A 6,835-nucleotide genomic window follows, 5' to 3' on the forward strand; every position below is an offset into this window, starting at 1 on the left:
GGATAAATATCAACACAACATCGTGTTCAAATAGTAATAAATTTCTACCTCATACTTGGGATGGAACGCTAGCCCCTTCTAATGAAAGGCCAGGTCGAAACCAACCATGCCACGAGAGGCCATAAAAGGAAATCCGAACCTGATGCTAATTTAGCTGTCCGAGGATTTACCTGGCGAGACATCAGTCTCTTACCAGCGAGTTTTACCCGATTTCCCCGGCCCACCACGTGACACAATTGGTAGTAATTCATTCAAATTACCCCTAATGAGTCAATATGGATAAATATCAACACAACATCGTGTTCAAATAGTGATAAATTTCTACCTCATACTTGGGATCGAACGCTAGCCCCTTCTAATGAAAGGCCAGGTCGAAACCAACCATGCCACGAGAGGCCATAAAAGGAAATCCGAACCTGACGCTAATCTAGCTGTCCGAGGATTTACCTGGCAAGACATCAGTCTCTTACCAGCGAGTTTTACCCGATTTCCCCGGCCCACCACGTGACACAATTGGTAGTAATTCATTCAAATTACCCTTAATGAGTCAATATGGATAAATATCAACACAACATCGTGTTCAAATAGTAATAAATTTCTACCTCATACTTGGGATCGAACCCTAGCCCCTTCTAATGAAAGGCCAGGTCGAAACCAACCATGCCACGAGAGGCCATAAAAGGAAATCCGAACCTGACGCTAATCTAGCTGTGCGAGGATTTACCTGGCGAGACATCAGTCTCTTACCAGCGAGTTTTACCCGATTTCCCCGGCCCACCACGTGACACAATTGGTAGTAATTCATTCAAATTACCCCTAATGGGTCAATATGGATAAATATCAACACAACATCGTGTTCAAATAGTAATAAATTTCTACCTCATACTTGGGATCGAACGCTAGCCCCTTCTAATAAAAGGCCAGGTCGAAACCAACCATGCCACGAGAGGCCATAAAAGGAAATCCGAACCTGACGCTAATCTAGCTGTCCGAAGATTTACCTGGCGAGACATCAGTCTCTTACCAGCGAGTTTTACCCGATTTCCCCGGCCCACCACGTGACACAATTGGTAGTAATTCATTCAAATTACCCCTAATGAGTCAATATGGATAAATATCAACACAACATCGTGTTCAAATAGTAATAAATTTCTACCTCATACTTGGGATCGAACGCTAGCCCCTTCTAATGAAAGGCCAGGTCGAAACCAACCATGCCCCGAGAGGCCATAAAAGGAAATCCGAACCTGACGCTAATCTAGCTGTGCGAGGATTTACCTGGCGAGACATCAGTCTCTTACCAGCGAGTTTTACCCGATTTCCCCGGCCCACCACGTGACACAATTGGTAGTAATTCATTCAAATTACCCCTAATGGGTCAATATGGATAAATATCAACACAACATCGTGTTCAAATAGTAATAAATTTCTACCTCATACTTGGGATGGAACGCTAGCCCCTTCTAATGAAAGGCCAGGTCGAAACCAACCATGCCACGAGAGGCCATAAAAGGAAATCCGAACCTGACGCTAATCTAGCTGTCCGAGGATTTACCTGGCGAGACATCAGTCTCTTACCAGCGAGTTTTACCCGATTTCCCCGGCCCACCACGTGACACAATTGGTAGTAATTCATTCAAATTACCCCTAATGAGTCAATATGGATAAATATCAACACAACATCGTGTTCAAATAGTAATAAATTTCTACCTTATACTTGGGATCGAACGCTAGCCCCTTCTAATGAAAGGCCAGGTCGAAACCAACCATGCCACGAGAGGCCATAAAACTCGCTGGTAAGAGACTGATGTCTCGCCAGGTAAATCCTCGTACAGCTAGATTAGCGTCAGGTTCGGATTTCCTTTTATGGCCTCTCATGGCATGGTTGGTTTCGACCTGGCCTTTCATTAGAAGGGGCTAGCGTTCGATCCCAAGTATGAGGTAGAAATTTATTACTATTTGAACACGATGTTGTGTTGATATTTATCCATATTGACTCATTAGGGGTAATTTGAATGAATTACTACCAATTGTGTCACGTGGTGGGCCGGGGAAATCGGGTAAAACTCGCTGGTAAGAGACTGATGTCTCGCCAGGTAAATCCTCGGACAGCTAGATTAGCGTCAGGTTCGGATTTCCTTTTATGGCCTCTCGTGGCATGGTTGGTTTCGACCTGGCCTTTCATTAGAAGGGGCTAGCGTTCCTTCCCAAGTATGAGGTAGAAATTTATTACTATTTGAACACGATGTTGTGTTGATATTTATCCATATTGACTCATTAGGGGTAATTTGAATGAATTACTACCAATTGTGTCACGTGGTGGGCCGGGGAAATCGGGTAAAACTCACTGGTAAGAGACTGATGTCTCGCCAGGTAAATCCTCGGACAGCTAGATTAGCGTCAGGTTCTGATTTCCTTTTATGGCCTCTCGTGGCATGGTTGGTTTCGACCTGGCCTTTCATTAGATGGGGCTAGCGTTCGATCCCAAGTATGAGGTAGAAATTTATTACTATTTGAACACGATGTTGTGTTGATATTTATCCTATTGACTCATTAGGGGTAATTTGAATGAATTACTACCAATTGTGTCACGTGGTGGGCCGGGGAAATCGGGTAAAACTCGCTGGTAAGAGACTGATGTCTCGCCAGGTAAATCCTCGGACAGCTAGATTAGCGTCAGGTTCGGATTTCCTTTTATGGCCTCTCGTGGCATGGTTGGTTTCGACCTGGCCTTTCATTAGAAGGGGCTAGCGTTCCATCCCAAGTATGAGGTAGAAATTTATTACTATTTGAACACGATGTTGTGTTGATATTTATCCATATTGACTCATTAGGGGTAATTTGAATGAATTACTACCAATTGTGTCACGTGATGGGCCGGGGAAATCGGGTAAAACTCGCTGGTAAGAGACTGATGTCTCTCCAGGTAAATCCTCGGACAGCTAGATTAGCGTCAGGTTCGGATTTCCTTTTATGGCTTCTCGTGGCATGGTTGGTTTCGACCTGGCCTTTCATTAGAAGGGGCTAGCGTTCCATCCCAAGTATGAGGTAGAAATTTATTACTATTTGAACACGATGTTGTGTTGATATTTATCCATATATATGTATATATATATATATATATATATATATATATATATATATATATATATATATATATATATATATATATATATATATATATGTATATATTTATATATATATATATGTATATATATATATATATATATATATATATATATATATATATATATATATATATATATATATATATATATATAAAATATATATATATATATATATATATATATATATATATATATATATTATATATATATATATATATATATATATATATATATATATATATATATATATATATATATATATATATATATATATATATGTCCAGAGTTTGATAATGGTCACTTAAAAAAATATAAACATAAACACCTATATTCCATAAAAATCAGTTAAGATGGAGTCAGGATTCAACATAGGTTCCAATAGGTTTTGTAAAAGCTGTTGAATATGACAATTCCCATTAGATAGTATTTGTTCATAAATGCAAGGAATGGTGCTTTCTTCTGTCCAGGTAATAATGTTTTGTAAACATTTGAGGTAAAAGTTTGGGAGAAGTTTAAAAAGTTACATAAACCAAACAATGGCGATTGTCACATATCCTTCCAAGATTTTGATAAGTGCAAAAAATAATGAGACGATTACCTCCTCTAAATCCACTGTCATTTAATAAAAAAAAAAAAAAAAAAAAAATAAATAAATAAAAAAAAAAAAAAAAAAAAAAAAAAAAAAAAAAAAAAACGTCAACTGCCGTTCGAGGAAATGGGGCTGACCGCTTCCTTAGAATAGATGTCGTCTGATTTGTTCCTGTCCCAATAATCCTTGGTGCAACTTCATCTGAAACCCAAAGCACTGCATCCTGAAGTGTGCGTCATGGTGGATTTTGTGTCTTTTCGATAACAATTATAAATTTATCATTAATGTTTTCCATGACAACTTTCACTGAATCAGGACTATAAGAATGCTCACCTTTTCCGTACATTTATTGCTATTTTTGTGATCTAAAGTGGATTTGATTGGTCTTCTGCAGTTATATACTTCACTTTGCCTTATAATAGTGTTTAGAGTTGCATTGTCCTTTCTATGTATAGAACCATCAAAACTTACCGGGCTGTAGACCTCCTTGAGACGTCCGTTTCAGAAAAGTCGTTTTGAGTGCTACTCTTTAAGCGACGGTCGTTTTCAGCTGATATATTTCAGTGATGTGTAGTTTAAGCGACGAATGGTGTAAGAGCTCTTAAAGGAACAAGATAATCTTTGTATTTAGTATTTTAAAAGCAATGTCAAGACTAGAGTATGATTTTAAACGATGTACAATCTACTGCCTATCTCTTAGGGGATAAAGTAATGTCATGATATCCATGTGAAAGAAATGGTTGCGGAAGCTGTTATCATTAGTATCACCTTTTACAATAAGAGGACGGAGTCAGATTTAACCCACCTTAACAAGTGTTCCACTGGAATAAGGGTTTGTAATAAATGGACTAGTTTCATCATACCCACCATATTGAACACAATTACAAGATAGCCTGTCCATTTTCTGAAAGACATGTGTTCCAAACACTTTGTAATCTGCTTTTAACACATCATTACGTCATTCAAAATGACTGGGGATTTCAATTTACATGGGAGGTGAAGCTCTTTAATCGGTTTTAGGTGTAAATATTATAATAACGGAACTTGGACAGGGACTATTCTATTATAATGAATCGGGATTCATGATAAAGTCGGTATAATACTAACATTAAAAACGCTACTACTTTAAACATAGATTAATCTATCAATAAATAAAACTCACTTTATTCTAATATTTATTTTTTTCTTCAAATCAATAACCGCAACTTTCAACCCCTAAGAGACTCAAAAGATTTATTTGTAATAAACAAAGTAAACTAAAAAAAAAAAACGAAGTAGGATACTATAAAAGAGGAAAAGCTTTAATGATATTTGATGTGAAATATATTTGGAGGTATAGAGAATTTCATAATCCTAGAAACTAATTCCATGCCATGTTTGATTGTCTAACGCAGGGGAAATCGCTTTGATGCCCAGAAACCACATCCGCTTAGAGATGTGACCCATCATTCCGGTGAAAGCTGCTGGAGCTCTCTTGGAACCAAGACACTGGCACTCAAATTGGTTACCTTTTGAACCACTTACAAATCGATGGAGTTTTCTTAAATGTATCTGATAGGTCTATGAAAACATAAACTCCTTTCCTCACTGAACACAGCTCTGTCCATGGAATTTTCTGGGGAAACTTTCATAGAACGGTAAACTAGTTAACATTTGACATATCGAACACCATTCTCCCTCGTTCCGACATTTTGAAGATTAAAAATGATATGTTTCTAAACAACAGAGATGAGTTTAAACCCTCTTTTACAGTCTCTTATTTAGGAGGTTGGCTGAACTGGAAAATAACTTGGAGAATGTAATGGTTCCTTCGACAAGGCCAAAAAAAAAAAAAAAAAAAAAAAAAAAAAATCTTATGCAATATATTTAATGCACTATGAACTCTTCTAACAATGTTAGAAAGGTTTTCCTAAAATCTCCCGAGTAAATTCAGGGGTTTAAACTATATGTTTGAAAGAAGACCTTTGATTTTCGTAGATTTGAAAAATAATTCTTATTATTTTATTTATTGTTTATGAAAACAAGGCCTATATTTTAACGTGGTTCTCCTAAGAATTTTCAATGAATATTCAAGAATTTAAAAAGTTTGTTATAATTCTATAGAGCTTGAAACTTGGTCTATTCCAACAACTTACTAATGCATGGCCGATTACCAGCTTTACCTACAATTATATGAACCAAAGAAAATAAAATAAAATGGGGGATGGTGTTATTAGGAGAAAGCAATATTGTGTATCATATTCTCAAAAATTAAATCCATATCATAATTGTGTTTAGCAGAATGACTGATATCTAGGACACCTACTGGTCATTGGTTTGCTGTGATATGAGGACCTTGGCGGCCGGTATCTGAAAGAAGTCAGGCCTCTTCCAGTCACAAAGGTTAAAGTGATATGACGTATGGTAAAAGAAAAAAAAGTTTTATGTACCAACTAAGCCTATCGATGGGGTAAACCCATTCTTACCGTATCCGAGGCCTAAAAGAACAATGACAATTAAAAATAGTTTCGTTTACTAAGTCGCCCAACTGATGGATAGCAAAATCTATTACTCAAAGTATGGCTGAAGGACCATGAAATAATGGAAAAGAAAAATGCCTAGCGTTGAACCAGGAGGAGGTAATAGGGTCTCTCTCGAAAGAAGGAATCTCAATTGATTCACAATAAAAAAAAATGTATCTAAAGATAAATATACGTTCATCCTTAGACATCAGTGTAGGATATTTTCGAAGTTAAATAGGCGTAGGTCTACATAAAATGAGTAAGCACAAGACTCTTCTCAACACACTCAGAAGTGAAATGTTACCAAAATCTAGTTCACAATACCAATTTCTAGTAGAGGAGTGTTGGGAGGAATTTCAAGATGATCATTTGATGGAAAGAAAAAAAAGGTAAAAAGGTAACAGATGATGGCTTAGATGAAAAAAAAAAAAAAAAAAAAAAAAAAAAAAAAAAAAAAAAAAAAAAAAAAAAACATATGGTGTGTGAGAGGAAGATTTGAGTGGAAAGAATAGTTAATGTCTCCTTCAGAAGTTAGACTCCAGGAATCTGCAAGATTGAAACAAGAATTTGCTATAAAACTGGTAAAACATTATATTATTTTTGTTTTATCATTATTT

Source organism: Palaemon carinicauda, chromosome 34, assembly GCF_036898095.1.
Source record: "Palaemon carinicauda isolate YSFRI2023 chromosome 34, ASM3689809v2, whole genome shotgun sequence".
NCBI lineage: Eukaryota > Metazoa > Arthropoda > Malacostraca > Decapoda > Palaemonidae > Palaemon > Palaemon carinicauda.